Source organism: Paroedura picta, chromosome 1 (genome assembly GCF_049243985.1).
Source record: "Paroedura picta isolate Pp20150507F chromosome 1, Ppicta_v3.0, whole genome shotgun sequence".
NCBI lineage: Eukaryota > Metazoa > Chordata > Lepidosauria > Squamata > Gekkonidae > Paroedura > Paroedura picta.
In genome coordinates, this window is record NC_135369.1 from 143,728,325 (window position 1) to 143,752,300 (window position 23,976).

A 23,976-nucleotide genomic window follows, 5' to 3' on the forward strand; every position below is an offset into this window, starting at 1 on the left:
AGGACAACAAATAGGAAACCTACAACAACTTCCAAATGACATCTCATTTCCTTCACCCCATAATTTCTGCTTTATCTACCCTGAAACCCCTATAGTCTCTGCCCTCTTTTGTTTCCTCCTTGGCTTCCTGCACACTAGCTAGCCTTTATCTGTCCTCCTGTCTTTAGCTTTCCTCCTTCCCTCCTCCAGATACTTCTACTTATGACTTAGTTGTGCAGTACTAGCCACCAGGTCAAGCCCAGCTATGCAGTGGTGAACCTGCAAAGACTTGTGAAGGTCACATCATTTTCCTCTGCATTCTCTCCCACTTTTTCTTCTCTTGGCTACCCCGATATCTTCACATTTCCCTGCTTCCTTCTCACCTTTCTACCCACTAATCTATTCCTTATCTACCCCTGTGATGGACAGGTTAGGGTCAGCCTCTCCCTAAGAGCGGCCACTGGGAGCTGATGGAATGTTGGTATATAGACAGTTGGAAAACCGCTGTTGAGAAAGAGCGGTTGAGGAGTTGGCAACTAGGGAGTGCAGAGTGTGTCTGGCTAAGAGAAATTGAGAAAGAACTGCTTAAAGCATAAACCCCAACCTAATTCACTTTACAAATGCTGAACAGCTCCATTTTTGTGGGACTATAGGCATGTAGGAGATCTCTTGACTTTATCAGACAGACCATTTCCCTAGGCGGGAGCCACAAAACAGAATGTTTATCTACAGACAGCTGCTTATCTTACCCACTTGTAGGGTAGCAGGTTTAGAAGGCTCTATCCTGAAGAGCAGAACTGCCTTGGCACAGTGAATTCGTAGATGTGCACCAATAGATATCTGAGTCCTAGGCCATGAAGGATTTGGTAGGTTATAGCCAGTGTCTTGAATGGTGCCCGGAAACTAACTGGTAGCCAACGTGCTGACTGCAGCATAAGTATAATATGTATTTGTGAATGAAATTGTCAACACCTTTATGAAAAATACAGTATGTGTGGAAAATGTGTCCATTGAATTCTTGTAAACAAAGGATTTTTGCTGTTACTACACTCTTGCATTATTTTAAATTTATTTTAACTATATTTTAAACAAATTAATTTTATTAGTGTCTTAACTAGGCTTCAACAAAATGTTCCTAATCAGCCAGACTAAGAACATGAGAAGATCTTTGCTAGATCAGAACAAAGGTCCACCTAGGCCAGGGTGTTGTTTTTCACAGTAGCCAGCCAGATGCCTATGGGAAGCTTGCAGGAAGGGCATGAAGGCAACAATTGTTCCCCTGCTGCTGCCTCCCAGCAACTGATGTTGAGAAATACAAAAACACAGGTACTTTGTGAGCTGAGGGAAAAGAGAACAGAAAGATAAAAAGTAGATGTTATTTCCCCTTTTCACTTGCTTCAAAAATCCAAAAGTGCAGAGTAATTAGAGATAAAGAAATAAAAGAGGAAAAGGAATCTACCATCTACCAGCACCTAGTTAGAGATCAGTGGTCAATTTCCACACAACTATGTTTACAGTGTGGGGATCACAGACCAACCCAGAAATGGTAACATCGGGCCAAACTCCATGTTATATTGTTATGAGTGCTCTACAGCAGTGGTCCCCAACCTGTTTATCACGGGGGACCGGTTAATGCTTGACAATTTTACTGAGGCCTGGGGGGGGGCTAGTCTTTTGCTGAGGGATGTCGCTGCCACCTGAGCTCCTGCTCCACTTGCTTTGCTGCCAGCACCCCTGACTTCCTGCCACCTGCTGGGGGGGGGGGACACTGCCAGCAGCAGCTGCGCAGTGCCACACCAAGGGGGAGCCCCAGCCATGGCGGCTGCTGGAGAGCACCAAAGGTGAGCCGGTGGCAGAGTGTCAGGGCAGCAGCAGCCAGGGAGGAGGATGAGGAGCCGCGGCCCTGTACCGACTGATCCACGGACTGGTCCCGGTCCCCGGACCGGGGGTTAGGGACCACTGCTCTACAGTCACACAGTAATATAAGGGAAAGTCATTTTAAAGTACCCCATGATCCCGTTAGGTTCAGGATGATGACATGGAGAGGTAATGTCCTCCTCCCTGTGCCATTTGCCTAAGTTGAAATGGCCAGGAGTGGGAGTAAAGGACTCATCTTTGCAATACTCCATACACAACTCCAAAGATAAAAATTTACTTCCCTGCCTGCCATTTTGGGTTGGGAAAATAGTGCTGAGGGGAGGGAAAAGCTCTTCCTTCTCCTGTGCCATGGTCCTAAGCTCCTAGAGATTTTAAATGCTTTTCCTCACAACTGCTGTGTAATCATGAGGAAAGTAAATTGGGTTCAGGAAACTCTGACCCAGCTCTTCAACAAATGAAACAGTCGTTGACACACATTAATATGTGGTTTGTGTCCAACAGTCCAACAGAACCAATCTGCAGGGGTAGCTATTTGGCCTACTCCAGAATACCACAGGCACCAAGTGGCATTCCACAGTGAGCAAAATAGTTCCTACTCCAGACCTTTCCTGTTTGGGGAAAGTATGCAAGGGGGAAGGCTGAAATTCTCTTGCATGCCATCACAGTCCTGGAGCAGGAACTGCACATGCTGAAATAGAAGAGGAAATAGGAAACTGACTCCAAGAGTCGTGGGTATGGGACTTGTCCTGTGGTGTTATCTTAACCATACGGTGCAGGGAGACACTGTGCCTAACTACATTTCCTCTTCTGTGCAGTTGTGTAAAAGCTGACAGCAGTCCTCGGTCATCTGCAACAAGGTTTGTCATTTAGTCATACTTTAAGAAAAATTTGTGCCAATTTTGGCACAAACTCAAAGTTTGCTCTGACACAGAACTACAGCAGCTGCCAAGAAGAGATAAGGCTTAGTATTGCCGCAGTTGGAACTGTTCTGGCAAAGCCTTTTGGGTTGGGAACAAATGCTAATTGAGGATCCATTATAAGGCAGGACATAAGCAGACGGTTTTCAATACAGCACACGTTCTTCTGTTGCTTGATCTGTACAATCAAGGAGATTTGAAGCTGAAGCATGCTGGTCATAAAAAGTAGTTGTTCCTTTTCATCTCAACATAAGGGGCGGTGAAGTACAGATTGCGGCTTCCAGGTGGTTTTTTTTCCATCTATGGAAAATAGGAAGCCCCTGAGTCTACACGTGCAGCATACACACAACATCCCAGAAAATTCTCATTCTGAACATGGGCAGAAGAAGTACAGTTCTGGGCTGCAGGTTCGTGGTGTAATGACCATTTCATCTGTACTTCTACGCAGGCGCAATGGGGAAAGGGGAAGGGACGGAGTGGGGCCAGTGACATCAGTAAGCAGCCTGGGAATGGGTGCCCTGGGTAATGTTCCTGCCCATTCCCATGCTGCTTGCTGCTGCTGCCATGGCAGGATTGCATTTTCAGGTCCCTATGTAGAAGTCCTAATTTGCCAAACTGGCGATTGGGTTGCTAACCACTGTTTGACTCTTGAGAAAGCAGGACGGCCACACCGGCTTATGGTCTGAAGCCATGAGATAGTGCAGCTGCTGAATCTGTCTGGCTGCATAAACTGCCTGATTAGAAGACTGCCTATGAACTATTACATATGGCAATATAAACCCTGCTGAGGATTTTCAAAAGAAGCATGGATGTAAATATAGAACATAAATAAGACCGATTGGGCATATCTAAATGCATCATTGGTTACAAATACTTATTTCTGTCTCCCTTTTCTATCCAGGGACTCTCAAAGTAGCTAATAGTTATGCTTAAGAATTATGATTATATTATTAATATAACAGCTAAAAATATTTTAGACTTTAAAAACCTAAGTAAAGGAATCACACAGTGACAGCTCTGATTTCTCCAAGAATTTGCACAGCAGGGACAATAGCCTAAGCTGAGAAAAGTTGCCTGTAAACAGCCATAATCACTGAGAAACAATATTGGATCCAAAAACACTCCTAAGCTCTGACCTGATTCTTAAAAGGTTGTGAAATCCTATCCACCTTCATTCTGCTAGTGATCAAAGGCACTGGTGCTAGATATCCATGAATTCTCTAGAAACAGAAGGAAAGTAGAAATATAGTTGGGCCCTACTTGCATAGAGATAACATTGCATCCTGCATTTCTGACATTTTCATCCAGTATCAGGGAAATATAGGAGTTAACTTGCAAGGGCTTCTGCCAGGCTAAAGTCAATATATTAAAAGATGTGTTTTATATCTAGGACAGCATGTCATAGCACTGCAAAGGTGGTCTGAAAAAACACAAAGAAAATGGAGACAGCAATGCCTGGCAAATGATATGGTGGATTAGGGAGGGGGAAATCAGATAGAGTTAAGATACTGAGCTAGAACAAAAACCTGGTGCAGAAAGCCATTAGTTTCTGTACTTAGTTCAGAAGCAAGTTCAGCATCCAGCCCTTGTATTGGGTGTGTGTGTGTGTGTGTGTGTAGTTCTGGGTTTGGTTGATTGTTTGTGGGGAAAAGGTTTCAGTCTTTGATAAAGCAACTAAGATACTATATACAATCTCACAGATGAATCCAAATCCTTCTGTGTATTCTCCATTTGCCTGGGAGACAGAATATGCATTAAGATCAAGGGCAATAAGAATGTTCAAGATTACTTTTGCAAAGATTATTCATAGTCAAGGACAGGAAGAGTAGCCAGCAGGCCTCTGCATCTCCCAGCGGGGACCCAGTTGCTTGGAAGCTAACAAATGGACAGGTGATCAATTACTCCCAAGGAAAAAGAACACACAAGTTTATCAGATGCCTTGGAGGGGAAGCCTGGTTGTTCAGATGAACAGGTCCAGGTCAGGCAAAGAACTGTTTGTGGATGTATGGAATTAATACTGCAAAAGTTTTTTGCAGTATTAATAAACTCCTTGAAAAAAAATCTGTTTCTGCCACAATGTCTGGAGGCAGAACAAAGGTATCTGGAAATGGTAAGTAGGAAGGAAAGGAGGAACTTTATTTTCAGCTGCCAGAAGGATGCAGATTCAGAGTACACCAATGTGTAGTATGGAATCCCTACATGATATTTTAAATTGTATTGTGCAGGAAATATTTGTGTCCCATATGGGATAATTAATTAATTTTCTGTAGCATATACAGCATTATAAGCATCTTCATCCTATCCACAGAGAAAACTGAGGGAGGAAAGATACTATTGTGATTAAGGATATTTCTGAGTCATTAAAAACTAGGAGGGATATACCTTGTCAGTTTTAGTGTTTCTGAGGGGGCAAAGGAAAACTTGGATGATCAGATTCTGCCAATTTTAATTACATTAGTCAATGATCTGAAATTTTAATCCACCTGACTTGGTCTCAGGGTTGTGAAGCAAAAAATAAGTGTTCTAGAGTGTACAGTTGGACATACACTTCTGTGGCACAAGAAGAGACAATTCAATACCTTGATTTTAGATTGGGAGACTATATGCTCAGCCTCTTCTTATGCATGTTGGTTCTCTTCCACCAGGCTTAGGGCTGAGGCCAGTTCAGACAAATAACTTGAATATCAATGCCCCCCCCTGCTGCAATATACCCAGCTCTTCACTATTGCTAGCCCTCCTCACATGACAAGGACAGCAAATATCTAGCTCTATAGTTTTGGTATTACCAATAATATTGTATTGTTCATTTTAACTTTTTGCCCTGAGACAATGAGGTCAATAGGGTCAGTCTAGAAGTTGAATGAATGAATGAATGAATGAATGAATGAATGGTGATTCATTGGTATGTAGGTTACTTTTATAAAAATCCAGCCTAAAGTGAGTTAGAATCAGGAACACTGAGAACATTGAAAAAATATGAAAAAATTATCGATGTCCATTTTGTGCTGAATTGAATTCCTCATGTGATTGTCTCAACAATTCAACACAAACAGTATTTCAAGTAGTTTAGTAGCAGAATAGCTGCAATATTCATCACAGCAGTTGGCTGGGTAGCCATAGCTAATACTCACTCCACTGTTTACTGAATTGTCTGGCTTGTGCATGCCCCAGTATCCTCAGGTGTATGTGCTCTTACTGTTATTGCAGTGTCAGTAGCATTCATGGGGCTGACACATGCTTGGAATGTAGCCCAAACTACAGTTTCCATGAGGCAGCATGAATTCAATTAATAAAAATAAACACAGTTGTGCTCCACTCTGGGAATCTGCCTGGGAGTCAAAATGAGCAAGGCTGGAATATGACAAATGAGCCATACAGCTTCTTTTCTCCTCGCCTTAGCAAGATGAACACAACCAAGGAAACATCCTCTTTTGTAAGCTGACCTTTTCTTACTATCAGGAACAGACTGGGAAGGAGAGCAGTCATAGCTAATTGTTAGCAACACATAGCTGATGAACATTTTGCTAGCCTTGCCCATTTGGCCTGGCTATCTTAGAGAAAAGCCAGCATGTTGAAACATCTTCTTTTAAAATGTCTTTAACATATAATAAAGATGATGGGTTAGGAACATAGTTTGGGAAAGCAGTGTGAGAATGTGCATGTATGGAAAGTTTTGGATCCTATTATAAATGTATCAAAACAAGGGTTTTATTGACCTTCAGGATGCTTGCTTGCAATTTGTGAACAAATTGAAATCTGAAAAGAGATGTGATCAGCTAAAGCTGGTTAAAACTTGTCACCAAAAGCCAAATTCAGAGGCTACCAGATAATATCTATATTACACAATCATGGAGGTTCAGAGCATTTTGCTTGTGTCTTGACTACTTTTGTGCAGAGACGTGAAGACCAGGAAAAAATGGATAAATGGAGAGGAGGGAAACAATTTTTTCCTGAGGCCTTTCCTCCCTACCCCCATTTTTGTTATTGTTTTCCAAACAGTTTCCACATAGGAAATTTGAGGGAATACTGAAAGGGAACCCTCTACAAAACATGTACAAGACAAGGTTGACATGCTGTGGGCATATTGTATAACCTTTGTAATTCCATCTTTGTTACAGGTTGGTGCTTCAGTTGCCTTGAGTACTGTGAGGGGACAGCAACCACTCTCAAGAGAACTTCTCTCTCTCTTCAAAGCATGATTTTTTCCTCTCATCACTAGATACCAGGTGCAACATGATCTGGTTCATCTTAGTGTTTGGGATACCTTGATTAATGATTTATTGACTGGTAGCCAGCAATTAGGATATAAAATGTTTAGTTTTATCTATGCATCTCATCTTGATTTCTGGCTAAATAGATTTTCAGGCTTCAAGTACCCCTGGAAGTGATGTCAGTTGGTAACACCTCCCAGCCATGTCCCCGGAAGTGATATAACCCTTCACCTTCCTTTTGCTCCCTCCCCCCACCTTTACTGCGGTTACAGTGGTTCCACCTCATGTAGGCGATAAGAAGGGCAGGAGCTAAAAAGACTCCCCAGACCCCCCCATACTACTCCAAAACTGACTCCCCTCATTCGATTTTTACACCCACTGTCTACTCACTGAGCCCTCCAGGTGGAGGTGGCCGGTTCTGTAACTTGTGACCAAGTCCGTTAAGGTAGGAGGAGAAAGGCCACAGACCCCCTCTGGAGCTCATGAGGATCCCCAGGGGTCCGCCGACCCTTGGTTGGGAATCCCTGGTATAGTAACCAAAGTTACCATACTATAAAACCCTCAGGTTTGTCCTGCTTCTCTGGGGTAGAGACTAGGAACTGTCAAGCACCTTGATGGGCCTGAACGTATGACCAGTGAGACACTTTTGGATGGTAGACCACTGAAGTTTAGTTCTAATCTAAAATAACATGATATACTTCATCTAAAACATACTAGACCTGAATTTTTGCTATTTCCCTATGGTGTCACTTGCAGTTAGGGTTTTCAACTTCTGTGTGAGGCCTCATGTTTTTCTAGAATGACAACTGAAGTCCAAATTAGAGAAATCAATTCCCTTGGAGAAAATCGCTATTTCAGAGAGTGAACTCTATGATAGGACTGCTGAACTCCCTTCCCTACCCAAACACTGCCCTCCCCAGATTATACTTCCAAATCTCCGGTATTTTCCCAACCCAGTGTTTGTAAACCTATTTGAAGTTCTTTTTACATTTTATTATTATTATTACTTTTTCAATTTATATACTGCCCTCCTGCCCAGTTTGCTAATCTTTACTTTCCCACACTATAGCTTTAAATTTTTAAATATATCTTTCATTTATTTCTAAAGAAAAAGGCTTATGGATTATTGTATTTGCAAAGAAAAGTTAAAGCCCCTTTTTGTTCAAGTGGGCTTGCTCTTTCTTGGCTTAATCTAACCTAAAATGCAAGGTTAAGATGTGTCACAAACAAACATCATGTTTAACAACAAAAAAGTAAGATAAATAAAACCAGTGTCTTTCTCCTGAAATCTTTTAGATATTCTGCAAAGATTAATTGACTCACTGCCAACAGATTCTTACCTTGGGGAAGAAATGCCTTTAATATAAATGTATCCGCAAGATAAATATTGCTGCAAGTGTTAATTCCCACTGTAAAATATATCTCTTTAAAATAGAATCTGGACTGTGAAAAGTTGATTGAATAAATAGTATTACTGAGAAGCAGAATAAGGAAGATACTAATTTAAATGCTTTTCAGACAGAAAATCTATATGCAGTGAGCCAGTGCATCAAAGCAGAAATGGTTTCTTTTAAGGGATGGCTGTACAACTCATTAGCATCTTCAGATAACTTTACTAAATCTGAGTTGCTGAAGAGCTCAGATTTTAGAAAACGTTCTGTTTTTATCCCAGCAAAGTTAGGAAAGAGAAGGCAGTATTAAAATTTATCCTGTAGCTGAAATGTATTTCAACCACCAGTCCTAAATTACAGCAGTATGAGCTATCTCAACTGTATTCCTTTTAGCATTTATTTTGAAATATGATCAGATTGGGTGCAATTTTTTTAATGCACTTCTTATTTTTATTTCCTTATGCTCACATCACTGAGGACAGGAAATGCAAGCAAAGGCGGAAGCCAGTGGAAGCCTTCTTTTGTTGGTAGAAATGAAGCATAGGATACAACCCATTATGTTTCATTGTACATGCAATATGTTTTAAATGTATATCTAAAATGTTATCAAACACAGGAATATCAAGTACATTTTACAAATCCATGCTACAGAGGTGCACCTGTCAGGAAATCAGGTTTGACTATGATCCATAACAGTGTATGCAGTAGCAATTCAAGTTTGCCATCTTGTAATCTGAAACATTCCTAAATTAATTCAATGGTAAATAGTTAAAAAATTAAAGCACATCTTTATGAGACAGAAATTATGTGTTGTTTCTTATTTTTATTTATTTTATTTATATTTTGTTCCTCCCAGCAAGCAGGCTTGCAGTGGCTTATAATAAATAATTATTAATGAACAACTACTTACTTTCATATATATGTTTTTATATGCCATTAAGGGTTTTTTGATTTTTTAAAAATAATTACAGATAAAACCAATACCTCTACCCACCCCTCACCTCCAGATACACTCTGTCGGGCTAATCAGACTAGGAAGATCTAAAATTGGAGGGGGGAGGGAGTGTTGGGGCTTTAGGATTGGGCTCAGTCCTAGGTCCCTCCAGAGAAACAGAGCTGCAAAGCAACAGAGTGTTTTAAAAGTATACAGTTATTAGCTAGTTATTGAGGATGAGACTCAGAGTGCTTTGATGTTTAAAATAGAGAAGCTTTACTAGGAAACATTATATACAAATGTATGTCATATGCATCTGCTTCCATCTCCTTACTGAAGCAGAGTACAGAAGCTAAAAGAGTAATGAGAAATGCAGCATATTGCAAGCCTCTTGTAGCTAGGCAGCAGGCAGACTTCTCATGCCCACATCAGAGATGGAGAGAGCTGAATCTTAATGGAGAGCACTTGCTAGGCAATGGGCGGTGGCCAGTTCAAACAAAAGGACCATGTCCTGGGGTTTCTCCATGGCTCACGGCAGCAATCCCAGCACTGACCAAGTGGGACTGTTAGTTACCACACAGGTACAGCACAACTGCTTCAAAAGCTTAACAACAGCCCTCCAAAGAGCAAATTTGGTGTAGTGTTTAGGAGTGTGGACTTCTAATCTGGGGAGCCCAGTTTGATTCCACACTCCCCCACATGCAGCCAGCTGGGTGACCTTGGGCTTACCACGGCACTGATAAAACTGTTCTGACCAAGCAGTGATATCAGGGCTCTCTCAGCCTCACCCACCCCACAGGGTGTCTGTTGTGGGAAGAGGAATGGGAAGGCGACTGTAAGCCGCTTTGAGCCTCCTTTGGGTAAAGAAAAGCGGCATATAAGAACCAACTCTTCTTCTTCAAAGCTGATTTCACCAAATTACTTTCTGATTACCATCCCAACAATTCCCCTTCCCAAGAAGCAAGTCATTTGCACTCAGGGAAGCACCTGAAAAACTTTGAAAAGACTAATAACATTCAACAACACAGCACATATGAACATGCTTAACATTCTGGTTCATGCTTAACGTTCATGCTTAACGCCACAAGCTTAATGTTCTGGTTCTGTTTATCTATCAGGACCTTTCCAGCATTCTTGCTCTGACAGCTAAACTCTCTCTGGTCAGAACAAATTGGGACTGTCCATCTTTGTTCTGCTTCAGCAGTAGATCTAGATCAATCTGATCTCAGGAAAAGCCTTGGTCCAACAGAAGATTGATGGCTCTTTCTTTGGAGTCTTCAATTGACTCCTCAAAGTTCAGCTGCTGGATGAACATTCCTGCTAGAGCAGCTTCCTTTAGGACAGTCATGTAGGTTTTCGCCATCTCTGCAGGATTGGCATTGCCAGTAGCATCAGTGCCTCCTTCAATGTTGGTGCCATCCTCAACACACTTCACTTATTTTTCTTGATTGGCTTCATCCTTCACCCAATATCTCATTAGCATCACTGTTTTGTTGTTCCTGCTTGAATATCTGGATGCAACCTCTGGGGTTGAGTTGTTTGGTTCCCCTTCTGAGCATGCCTCCTCACTTGTGTCACCACTGGTCTGCACTGCAAGATCACTTTGACTGTCCTGCCTTGCAGGGTTGTTGTACATAATAGCTCACATCACATTCCTTTTTTCAATGTGCACAACATTACAGATCGTTGTTGTTGTTGTTGTTAGGTGCAAAGTCGTGTCCGACCCATTGCAATCCCATGGACAATGATCCTCCAGGCCTTCCTGTCCTCTACCATTCCCCGGAGTCCATTTAAGTTTGCACCGACTGCTTCAGTGACTCCATCCAGCCACCTCATTCTCTGTCATCCTCTTCTTCTTCTGCCCTCAATCACTCCCAACATTAGGCTCTTCTCCAGGGAGAAGATCTGTATTACTCCACAATTCTGTAGCCCTTTGACCCTTCAGCATAACCTACTAGTATTCCCAGTTCAGTTCTGGGACTCAGCTTTCCCTTTCTCTTCTCTTTGGGAATGTTGGCAAATGCCCTGGCACCAAAGGCCTTCAAGAGTCTCAGTCCTGGCCTTTTCCCATGCTCCACGTGCGTGCTCCTTCTATGTGCTGATAGTTCTCTTCCTCTTTACAGATGGCAAGCAGCCACAGCTGTGTTGTACATACTATCAGGAGAGCTGTCAGCCAATTGCTAGTGAGCAATGGGTCCCAAGCAGGGCTGACTGCTGGATGAAGAGGAGTCTGTTTGGTACTTCAGGCTCAGCAGCTGGCTCCTCCAACTCCCCAGGTTGAGCCTGTGCCTGTGCCCCTTGCTTGCCCTCCAGCTCCTCCTCCAAGCAGTCTGAAGTCTGCAGAGGACTCATGACACCTCCCAAGCCTCCACCCCCAAATTTCCAAACATTGCGTGGCACCCCTAATGGCTCCTTCAACCCTTCCAGGCTGGAAGCCATAAAAACAGCAGCCAAGTAACAACAGTTCCATAGATTTTGTAGATATGTCCATAGGCTATCTGTTTTGAATATCAAAAGACGTGAACATTAAACTCAAATCCCTGATCATGTTCATTGTATGCAACACTGAATTTTGAGAATCCCTTTAATTTGGTCTCTATAATCAATCATACTAATAGTTTCTTCATACCTGGAATTGTCTAGAGAAATTAAATTGCTGTGTCTGCATTGCTATAAGAGTGTTCTTGTGGTCTGGATCTGCCTTTAGAGATCTTTTTCACATTATAGACACTGTTGTTGTGCCTCAAAGCTCTTCCTTTGTGTCCAATTAAACACATTAATATTTTTCCACAGTACAATTAGGTCATCTTCTAAACTGAAGATATTTAGACTGAAATTATAGCATATCATTTTATAAACAGAAGGTCCTGCTTCTTCCAGGTTACCCAATTCAAGCTGTACCATACTTGGTTGATGAAACTATTTGATCCCCTACCCCACCCCTGGCTAGGCTTTTAGTCCATGCCTTTTAGTCCATGCCTTTCATTAAATGCCACAAATATCAAGTCAATCAGGCCTCCACAGCTTGTGATCCAACCAAGCTGAAACCAGCCCACTTGCACATATGGCAGCACCCCAGGAGCTTGATTGACTTCATGGTTCTGTTGCCTGCCTAACAGTGCCATCCTCGCCAGAGTTACATCATCCTAAGCCCTTTGACTTCAATGGACTTAAAAGGGCTTAGCTTTACTTAGGATAGCACTGTAAGATTGCAAGGGCAGGAGGGTGGTCTGGGAGCAGGCAAGCCGGCATTCGTGGCTAACAATCACAAGTTCTATAGTCTTCATGTAAATGTCCTCCGCAGGAAGGAAAGACAAGTACATTTTTTTCTTAATGCAGGCTAAGAGGGTGGGTGGTGGGAGGTGATGGAGTACAGTGAACCACTTACTTATCCATAAAGCGATACGATACTGTGGCACAAGGAGTCACTGACAGCTTTAGGTTTAAGTTAATAGTAACACCTAGATGATGTATTGCTGTAGCTCTGACTCAACCTTTCTCAGCCTTTTTACCAATGAGAAAATCCTGAAACATTCCTCAGGCTTCCAGAAACCCTGGAAGTGATGTCAGCAGGCCACACCTTCCTGCCACACCTCCAAGAAGTCACATGACACCAAAAGTGGCATCACCTAGACCAGGGGTAGTCAATCTGTGGTACTCCAGATGTTCATGGACTACAATTCCCATGAACCCCTGTCAGCAAATGCTGGCAGGGGCTCATGGGAATTGTAGTCCATGAACATATGGAGGACCACGGTCGACTGCCCCTTACCTAGACCTTCCCACTGGGTGTAACATCACCAGGCCACTCCCAAAGCACAGGAAATGGCAGCACAGAAATATTTTCAGACTAGTAAAAAAAGCCCATTGTATAAAGAATACAATGGGCTCTAGCATGCGGGGACAGAGTGAGCCGCAGGCGAGGGGCTGAAGCTACCTGTCAGAGGAGGCTGGCAGCACCTCCGCGGCTCTTCACGGGTGCTCCTCGGCGGCAGCTGATGCGGCTCGGCGGCGCTTGTCGGCTGTATTTTTTTTGTTCTTTATTTCGGTGGCTCCTCGAAGGGTTTTTTTGTTCAGCAGCCAGGAGGGCAGGGAGGGCCCGGCAGGCGCGCTGTGCGCACGGGTCAGAGGAGGGGCGCTCCTCAGCGGCTTTTGATGCGGCTCCTCGGGGCTTTCCGGCTGTTTTTTTTATTTCACTCCGTGGCTACTCAGGTTTGTTTTCCTCCGCAGCCAGGAGGGCAGGGAGGCCCCGGAAGGCGTGCTGTGCGCACGCGTCGGAGGAGGGGTGCTCCTCGGTGGCTTCTGATGCGGCTCCTCGGGGCTTTTCTTTCGGCTACTCATCTAAGGTTTCTTTTGTTATGCAGCCAGGAGGGCAGGGAGGGCCCGGCAGATGCGCTGTGCTTCTCATGCGGCTCTTGGGGGCTTTTCGGCTGGTTGTGTTTGTTCTTTGGCTTGCTCCTCGTAGTTGTGTGTTGTAGGAAGCCCCAGGCAGCCGCGCTGGGCGCGGCTGCCGGGGGCTTCCAGGCCGGCGGCTTGACGTGGTGAGAGGCGCTTTGCGCCTCTCGGCGCGTCAGGGCGGCGGCAAAGAAGCAACTGCGCGCAACAGGCGCTCCTGGCGGCTTCTGACGCGGCTCGTGGGGGCTTTTTGGCTGGTTTTCTTTCAGTTGCTCTTCATAGGATTGTGTTGTAGGGAGCCCCCGGCAGCCGCACTGCGCGCGGCTGCCGGGGGCTCCCTTGCGGGCGGCGGCAAAGAAGCAACTGTGAGCCGCGCTGCGCGCGGCACACAGTTGCTCGGGGCTGGGAATCGGAGGGAGCAATCGGCAGGCGCTGCGCGCCTGCCGATTGGTCCCTCCGATTGTCTGTCCAGAGGAAGGGTCCAATCCGGACCCTTCCTCATCCCGGACACATCCCGCCTCAGAACGCCTTACTGTTTTATTTAGTCCGTGGCGCCACGGGCGGTGTTAAGATGTTTTGTGAAGAGAACCATACCCGCACTCTAGACTGGCTACCAGTTTGTTCTTCTTCACCAAAAGGAGCCTCCAGTAACAGGGGTGAGGCCCATTCAAGTCCATGGCCTCCACTGTCACCTCCACCCCCATGACAGAATCAAGGCTGGAGCAGGCCTATGCTGCTCTGTCCCCCCTCCCCTGCAGTTAAGTTAAAATTTACCCCTCTGGAGGCCACAAGCCTTGGCCAGTAAAGGCCCCTCCACTTCTCACCTTCTCCAGGCCCATCATTGGCCATTTTGGGAGGGGAGACAGGTCAATATGACCATATATGTTATTATTACCTGATAAATGTTTAATTTTTAAAAAATCAATTAACTCCCTCCCATCAGTTGAGAGAGCCTGCTTTGTCTTACACCAGTTCATGTTGTGATAATGCTGAGGCAAGAGTACTGTGACATATTCTCCAGGGGACTGCCCTTGAAGATGATTTAGATAGCTCAGCTAGAGTAAAATGTGGCAGCTGTTGCCAGGTGCTGCTTGTAGCATATTAAACCAGTCCTGTAGTTTCTTCACTGATTTGATTGTTTATGGGTCCAGGTTAAGTTTTTGGTGCTTAATTTTAAAGCTCATCTCGGGCACACGTACTTGGATTTGAATTTATATAGTAATTGCACTCCTCACAACAACTCACAACACGGTCTCATAACAGCACTCTCACTCTAGGAATACAATCCACTATAGCTTGGGCTTGGAACTTTTCTGTTGCCGGCCCATTGGCAGGATGCTGTCCTGTCCCTGAAAAATGGCCATTTATCTATTTAATTCCTGAGTCTATGGAAGTGCTGCTCCAGCATCCAATCCACTTTTAGAGTGGGGATGGAATCTTGGAGGGAAGCACAGGAGGAGTTAGCTCAGGAAGAATACCTAGATGGTTTGGATCTACCTTAGCAAGCAGTAGTTCTGCCTGGCAGCATAGTGGGGAGGACAGAGTAGCCAGTTGTGAGTCCTGTCCCTAGAGATGAGCAGGCCTTGAACCATTTCGTTTCACTCTTGGGAAAGGGCAAGCTGGCGGTGGTGGAGAATCCTGTGTGGAGAGGATTTAACCTAGTGACTAGTCAATGAAAGCCTGTTTATGCGTGCCAGCATTTAAGAGAATTCAAACCATACTTTGAAGTCATAACTAGTTTAAATGTATGTGCTCCAGCCTGTGTGGCTCTCCTCAGCTGGTAGAAAGGGCCTGTCACAAAAAAACACAAAGAGGGTGGAGCAGGTACCTATCCTTGAGCCCTTTGGTGAGGCTGAAATACAGAGCATATGGAGGCAGCAGGCTCTGGTTTATTTGTTTAATGGCAGATTTTTGTCATTTTAATAGAGTATTATTGTATTTGTTGCTGTTTCCCACCTTGGCTTGTAACTAGTTTAAGGAAAAGGCGGTGCATGTAAATTCCCTAAATAAATAAAATATTTGGCTAGAGTAATGCATCCAGCATCCGAGTCCTAAAATGAAACTCCATAGGAATACAGAGGACAGAAGAATGAGTAACATACTTAGAAGACATGTATATAGCTAAACGGTTTGATATACTGGCTATTCTCCAGTAATAACTGAAGAATTCACCAAGAAGCCAATGATGCTTAATGTCACCAATATGTTGATAACACCCAGCTCTGTCTCTCTCTGTCGAAATCCCTTGGTGATACAATAGAGGTCTTGAGCCACTGCTGTGGTCAAATGTTTTGAAAGTAAAGATACTGAATTTGAACCCAGACAAAATATAAGTGATGCTGATTGGAAAGGCAGATATTTTGAAGGATATTGTGCTTCCCATTTTTGATGGGGTTCCGCTGACCCTTGATGACTTGGGTAATACTGGATCCAGAATCACTACTGGAGAGGCAAGTTAATGCAACTGCAAAAAAATGCTTTCTTCCAACTCAGTCTAGCTGAGAAGATGGCCCCACCTACCATGGCTGAACTGGCCATTTGGATCCACACCACAGTAACACTGAGACTAGACTACTATACATAGGTCTCCCCTTGATATCAACTTGGAGGCTTCTGTTGGTGCATAATGCCACAGCTTGGCTATTATTAGGAGCTAAGTGCAGCATGCATATAACTACTCTTCTGCAGTCATTGGGTGCCCATGAGTTGCCAGACTCTCTTCAAGTTAGAGACTATCATATACAAAGTCCTCCCTGGCCTTGGTCCCTCATATTTGCAGGACTACCTCTCTCCCTATGTTGTGCTATAAAGGTGCCACCCTATAGGTGGCAAAGTCAACAATTATTCATACCGGTGGATTCTCTGTTTTGTCCCCCGCCTAATGGAATGGCCTGCCTGATGAAGTCAGGACTGTTGACTTTTTGCAGACTATGCAACATTAAATTATCCAGGAGTGCTTTTTTTTACAGGTAATTAGAGCTATATTATAATGAGATGTTTCTAAAAGATGCTTTGCTAATGGCATAGGGACTGTGGGCTTTATTACTATATATACTACATGATGTCTATTGCTGTAAACATGAACTTGCTATGTAATCTGTGCATCATTTAACCTGTAATGTTAATATTTAAGCTTTGCTTCAGTTCCATTGTCAGATTTCTGCTTGTTTTTGGATTTCTGCAATCCAAACCTTATTGCTTTGTTTATTGGATGTTCCATCCTGTTGATTGTATTTAACTTAGACTAAATAATAAGCCTGGAATCTCAGTGAAAAAGTCAGACTATAAATAACGCAAATAAATTATTAATTTTTTAAAAGTCAGAAGGAAGGTCAATAATTATCTACTCTATCTGTTAATGGGGAGACTAATCCACTGGGGTTGGTATTGATCCATCACGTTTTCTCTACCTTTCACACAGCAAGCTCAGGTCAGCTTACAAAGTCCTCCCCTCATCCTTTTATCACCACAATTACTCTGTAAGGTAAATTATGCTGAAAGAGAGAGAGAGAGAGATTGACCTTCAAGGTCACTCAGTTTGTTTCAAGGCAGAGAAGGAATCTTGAACTGGGTCTCTGAGGTACTAACTGCTACACCACACAGTCTCCTGCTGATCTCTTGTATACATTAGCGACAAATGAATTCAGTTTAATTAGCTCTGAATTAGCTCTGAAAGTCCCTTCTCATGATCTTGTCTGATTTGCAAACAACTGTGCTTATGCAGTGGTAGTGTCTTGTTCAAGGGCCCACAAAACCTAGTGCAAGTGATGGCTATAGTTTTCTCTATCAGTACACTTCCCTGGGAAGAAAATCAACCTTTGCTGGATATTTGTTTGTCATGTATTTACTACCTCTCCATACAAGCAGGCTGAGGCAGTTTACAATAAAACAAAAATAATTAAAAACAGCCCCATCCCCCACCCTCTTAAATACTCCCACCTTCTTAAACAGTCACTGATGGTTACTCAAGCTGGAGGTGATGTATAACAAGAAGGTCTGAAACAAGGGGGCAGGGAGCCGAAAAGGAGGGAGGCCCATATTATTTATACAGCCTGACCCCAACTGTATGCCCAGTGAAAGAGTGTCATTTTATAGACTCTACAGAATGTAGACATCTGTTAGGGCCTGGTTCCCAGCTGGCAACTCATTCCACTAGATTTGAGCCAAGGCTGAAAAGACCCTTGCTCTGGTTGAGGCCATGTAAATATCTCTGGGGCCAGGGATTACCAACAAGCTAATACTGGTGAAGAGTTCTCTGGAGCGGTGGTCCCCAACCACCGGGCCGCGGCTCCCTCTCCCCACCCCCACCCCCACTAAGAAACTTCCCAGGCCACAAGCAAATTGGCCGCAAAAGCGGCTGATTAGCTTGTGGCCCAGCAAGCTTCGTTTTGTAGGAGGGGGTGGGAGGGAAGAAGGGCCGCACATGCACGCATGCGCAAAAGTGCCGCGCATGGCACAAATGCATGTGCTCAGCATGCGCGGCCGCACGATCGCCCTCCCCACCACTGCTGGTCCACAGCCCTAGAAAGGCTGCAGACCACTGTTCTGGGGTACATAATGGGATAGGAGGTCCCCTCAGATACACAATGTATAGTTGTTAAGGCCACAGTATCTCTTCCGGGAAAGAAAGCTGACAACCCTACTTCCTCTAGCCACTGACAGTATTGCTTACCTTCATTAATTATAATAACTGGGCCCTCCCAAAACCATGAATCATAGAGTTGAAAGGTACCTCCAGGGTCATCTAGTCCAACCCCCCTGCAGAATGCAGGAGCAGGAAATTCACAACTTCCTGCCCACCCACAGTGGCCCCAATTCCATGGCCAGAATCCCTGACCAATCTGGCCTGGAGGAAATTCACCTTCTTACCTCCAAGTGGTGATCAGCATTTCCTTGGCACACAAGAAAGGGCCACAAGAGCCAAATTCAGACACAATTCCTTCTTCCCACCCACTTACAATCTGCCTAACTTCACAGAATCAGCATTTTTGTCAGATGACTATCTATGCTAAAAAACTTCCAAAGAAGGAGAACCCACCACCTCCCAAGGAAGCCTGTTCCACTGAGGAAATGCTCTGTTAGGAATTTTTCCAAATGCGATCAACCCAGTCACAGAATACCTATCTCAAAGAAGGCCCCATGCATTTTTTAGGCTGGGACTGTGTAAATAAATGACCAAGGATACAACCATCCCATGTACACTGTTCTACTTACATGAAACATAATGTTTCCCCTTCTGTTCCGGGGCTAGCCCAGCTCTAATGATGTGTTCCATGACCAAACCTGAGCAAGTCCTAGCTCAGTTTAAGCATAGTTTAGGTTAGTTCATGGTGATATTGCTCACTAACTCTGTTCATTGTTCCAGTAAAAGTGTTGGGATGGTGTGATCACTTCAGAACTCCAAAGCCTCTTGTATTATCCGGTTAACACCAATTTTCATTGTGGTTTAAAATTGTCACAGGGGCTGGCAGCAGTAAATACATTTTAAAAAGAGAGTTAACACTAAATTGCTTATGCTTACATGTTAACTGTGCAGGAATAACGAAAATACTTTCAGGGCAATGAATCACAGCCTTAAGATTACTCCTACTCCAAATTGCAGCACACAGTTTTTTCTTATTAACTTATACACAGAAGTCAAGAAGTCAAACACATTTACTTTCATTTCCCCTCAACATGTTCTAAAGTACACACCCTTCAGAAATTAATGCTTCTGCCAACTCATACTGCATCAGTTAACCTTCAGAATTCAGCTCTACACAAAACAAGAGAAGTTCTACCAGCCCTTCTATATGACCTCTGGACCTCAAACATCTGTTCACAGGAGGTGGTGATTCCACTCCCCGCTCTCAAAAAGTCAGAGATGGGAAATATCACTTCAGTGACAGATCTTTTCAGAAAGAGAGATGTGCTATCTCCCTGCCCCCCCCCATGTGACACACACACAGAGATTCTCTACATGTAGCCCTGAATAGAATGGGAAATGCTCCTCTCAATCAAAATGAATTTGTAGATGTGGGTGCTGCATATCTCCAGATCTGTGCCACAAGATTCAGAAATATATAGGCCCATATAACAAGAAACAAAACAATTAGGCAACACTACATGCAAGCAGGTCATGGAACATTCCCAAACAAAGCTTCAAAGTATTGCCTTCAAAGCATTATAGTATATTTCCTTCCTCCATCTCTGTCCTGTTAATAGCGCTCCAATATCGCCCCAGGGAAAGGTCATGCTCTCATTCTTTTGATTTCTCTATGCATGACTTCCCTTAGGTTTCCCAAGAAGTGAGCTCGCCCACTTTCAAATAGGAAGCCATGCTGTGGTGTGATGACACTTGTGCTCACTGTAGGGGGAGAAACGCACTTCATCAGGATGTACCGATAGCCACATGACTCAGAGCATCAATATGAGAGTTTAATCAGGCACAGAAAGCATTGCTTTTCAGCTAATGAACATAAAGGACGTTTAAAATGCCCACTCAAAGAGAAGAGAGAAGTGAAAAGGAAAAAAAAACAGCAGACCAGATCTTTTCAGATCATCCCTATTGTTGACACTGGAGGGGTGTGTGTGTGTGGTATTGAAAACCATTATGTGAAATGAAACTGTATAACACATTGGTGATTCTGTGTGTGTGTGCTTGTGTGTACACACTAATCATGTATGTAGGATGGAGTAAGCGGGCAGCTGTTCCAGAACACTGAACACATTTGTTCTGTTAAGCAAGGAGCCTAAACATTGTGTTTCTGCACATATACCTTTAGACACATGACCAGTGCCTATGAACATGCTTTCAGCTGCCCAAAATGCCACTCACCCACCCACCCCAGAGGGATTAAAACAAGCAACAGAAACATCTCTTTCATAAATTGACCCCCTCGCCCCCCCCCCCCCCGCCCGCTGAGTACATTGGGAGCACTCACCTAATCATTTATACAATTTCATTTATCTTAATGTTTTTTTAAAATTTCTGCTTTAAGCATCATCTCAAAAGATTTGAGATGTCCCCCTGTGATTCAGACCTGACAACCCACTGAGTCAGCCCAGCAAACTGCACAAGGCCAGTCTGGCTACAATCAAGAGAAAAGCCATGCTCCTTTCCCATGCCACCCCAAGCAAGATTTAAATGCTTTTTATTTTTATTATTTTATTTTCTTGATTTTTTTAATGCACAGATGATGGATGAAGTACAAGAACAAGAGAAGCAATGTAATACATACATGTTCTGAGCATTTGTGGTCCATTTTCAAACATCCAAAATAAAACAAACACTTTTTCAATTGTTCCATCGTGTTTTCACAATTTATTAACAAACTTGAGATTCGAACGGAGGAGCCCAAGAGTACCCTTGACCATAAAACGCCCAGAGGACATAAAAATAGGAACATACTGTTCCTAGATCCCTTAAGGCTTAAGCAATATATTTCTCACCTACATATGATCCCTGATCACAGTTACATCAGTAGTATTGACATCAATATTCCCGCCTCTTCCTGGTGTTATGTTAAACAATTGTGAAAGGGGAATTGCTTCTGTTGAGAACACTTAAATACCTACTGTTACTTTAATAAAAGGTTAGACTAAATAACACTTTCTGTGGATAAAGGCAAAACAATCTGACAATGTTATTTAATATGTTTTTAGACCACATTTAGAAATCAGGCTTTCAAAAAGTAGGAAGAGATTTGAAGAAATCCATACAGCTACAATACTGTAAAGACTGAACAAAATCAGTCAGGGAGGTACATTCAATGACCAGTTTCACTTGAGTAGGCTGAACTGGCTTCAGGAAGACAAATTAAGTCTGAGGAGCCACGTTGAATTCCCCCCTCTAAGATATCAGCAAGCTCTTGTGAGTTGGATAAATGCAAATGATATAGCAGTAATTCCTTATTTAATTAGAACAAAGCCTGTCAGAAAATTCTTTCCATTTCCCCCTCTAAACGAATTCCATTTACTTTTAAATGGATTTCAGGGCTTTTGTAAAATGCTCCGAGGGGGTCTCTGCACGGTATGACTTGTACTCAGCATGAAAGACTGACAGAAAGTTGGCATATTCAACCTCCCTGTTTTCCTTTCTTCTAATCCTTCTGTTTCTCAGTATAAAAATCACAGGGAAAAGATAGTCTTTAACTCTTACAGCAGGAAGCAAGAAAAATTACAAAGGAATACATTCTCCAAAGTTAGATCCAAACAGAGAGACCAATTAAGAGCATTATTCACCTACATGTAGCAGGGATTATATATGATCCAGCTTATTTATAACTTTGCCATCGTACAATTTGATGCCTGTGACCTAGTTCTTATGGATAGTGGATAAGATGGTAAGCCTGTGTAATGACAGCAGCATTCACATGACTTAATGTTTCTCCATGCAGAGATAAATTCCTTGTATCTGCAGAAGATGTCAGAGAGAAGTCCAGGTGAGGACTGTTCTCTTTGATATCATCATATGTACTGGGAATTTCTGATGTGAAAATATCTTACGCAGTGCCCTAAGGGGAAAATGCAACAAAAGTCACAGTGGAACTGACAGGGCACTCTCGGGGGAGGCGAGGAGGAGGAGGAGAAGTGTTGGTGTTCTGAGGGGAAGGAAAGTTGACCGGGGGAAGGAAGCAATGGGGAGAGGAAAGGAGGAGAGAGGGATGAGGCAGGGAGGGCAGGGGTAGCCTAGAAGAAATGGAAGCCATTTGTGGAGCGGAGCAGAGCAACAAGGCTAAGTGAGCAAGGCTTAGCCCGCTGCCGTCCTGCCTCCTCCCTTGCAGAGTCGGCCAGGCCAGGGACACTGACTAGAGCAGTGGTAGGTGAGGGAAGCAGTGGCGGCTGGCTAAGGGAGCAGAGAGGCTGGCAAGTGAGCGAGGCTTGGCCCGCTGCCCTCCTGCTGCCGCCCCCACAAAAAGAGAGAGTCACACTGCAGGGACAGGAAGTCATGTGTCACGTCCCTGAGACTTAAAGGTCTGTGTAAATCCAGCTACCAAACTCAATAATGTAGACAGTACAGTGTGACATGTAACAAGAATATATCAATGAACAATACAATTAGTACAAATTGCACTATACTAATTGTAGTGTTCATTAATATATTCTTGTTGCAAGATACCCTGTATTGTCTACATTATTCAGTTTGGTAGCCGGATTTACATGGACATTTCAGTTTCTGTTTGCTTAGTGCAGGGTCCATGTTCCCTTTGCAGTTTGTTTGATGTCCCTGGGACTTGACATGCTACCTGGAAACTTCATCCGCCATCCCCTTCCCCTCCAGTGAGCAAGGACAGCCATGGGAAGGAGAGATGCACGAGGAGCTGACCTCCCCAGCACCCCCTGAAACATGCATACTCCTCCCCATGATTGGGGGGAGGAGGATTAGCTAAGTGTCTCAGTGCCTCCTCCACAATGAATGGACCATCTCCCAGTGCCTGGCTCCTAGACAGCCCATGGGTGGGAGAGTGGGTGAAATTGGCAGTCCAGGCCCCTCCACTGCATGTTCAGCCAGGATGTTCCCTGCTGCCACCTCTCAACCAGCGCACACATTCCTGCATGCCTTGCCCCCTCCTCCACTTTCCTGGCTGCACCTGAGCAGAGGCAAATCCCCTCTTGCTGCACAAAGCCCCTGAAGAGTGAGCAAGCCGGGAAGTGACATGAGGTAGGCAAGTCAAATTGCCCCCAGTCCAGTAGTACCCAGGCAGTCCTCAATACTCCTGGTGAGTAGGAGTCTGGCTGGGGAAGGGGCTGTGTGCAGAATTGCAGCCAGACTGGCCTGCATGCCTGAAGCCCCACACGCCCCTATGCGGGAAATGTTGATGTTTTCACATAATCTTCCATGACAATCCAGTTCTTATATCTTTGTTTGTATGCAGACTATTCTCTCAAATGAAGCCCTGCCTTCTGTCTATAAGAAAAAGCCCTATGTTAACAAATCTTTGCATTTACTGATGATGTTAACATTTTAGGAAACCACTGGAAACTATCAGGCATTTCTCAGTAAGCAGCAGGATCCACCAAATGCCTTTTGTCAGTTATCAAATTTCATTTTTAATTCCTGCTTTCACTGATCTGTGAAATGTCCAAAATAATCCTCATGAAGAAAAATCTGGAAACAGGGACCTACTTCTGAAAGTCCCTCTCCGTGTATAGCCTTCAAGATTGGTAAGCAGGGCCCTATGTCAGAGATTTATTGTTTAAAACCAGAGACAACTGGCAACTTGTAGGCAAGGGAGACCCCGGCAGTCACACGCAGCAAGGCTGTTGGGGGCTCCCTTGGCTGGCGGCCT

The 23,976-nt window shown here is 43.9% G+C and overlaps 1 long non-coding RNA gene across 1 annotated transcript; it reads left to right on the top strand.

The window, feature by feature from the left end:
• Window positions 1-401: 401 nt before the first annotated feature.
• Window positions 402-9,152, top strand: LOC143822373 (uncharacterized). The gene is made up of 3 exons (XR_013226139.1): window positions 402-845; window positions 6,893-7,000; window positions 8,859-9,152. It is a non-coding gene; the product is annotated as an uncharacterized LOC143822373 (long non-coding RNA).
• Window positions 9,153-23,976: the final 14,824 nt, after the last annotated feature.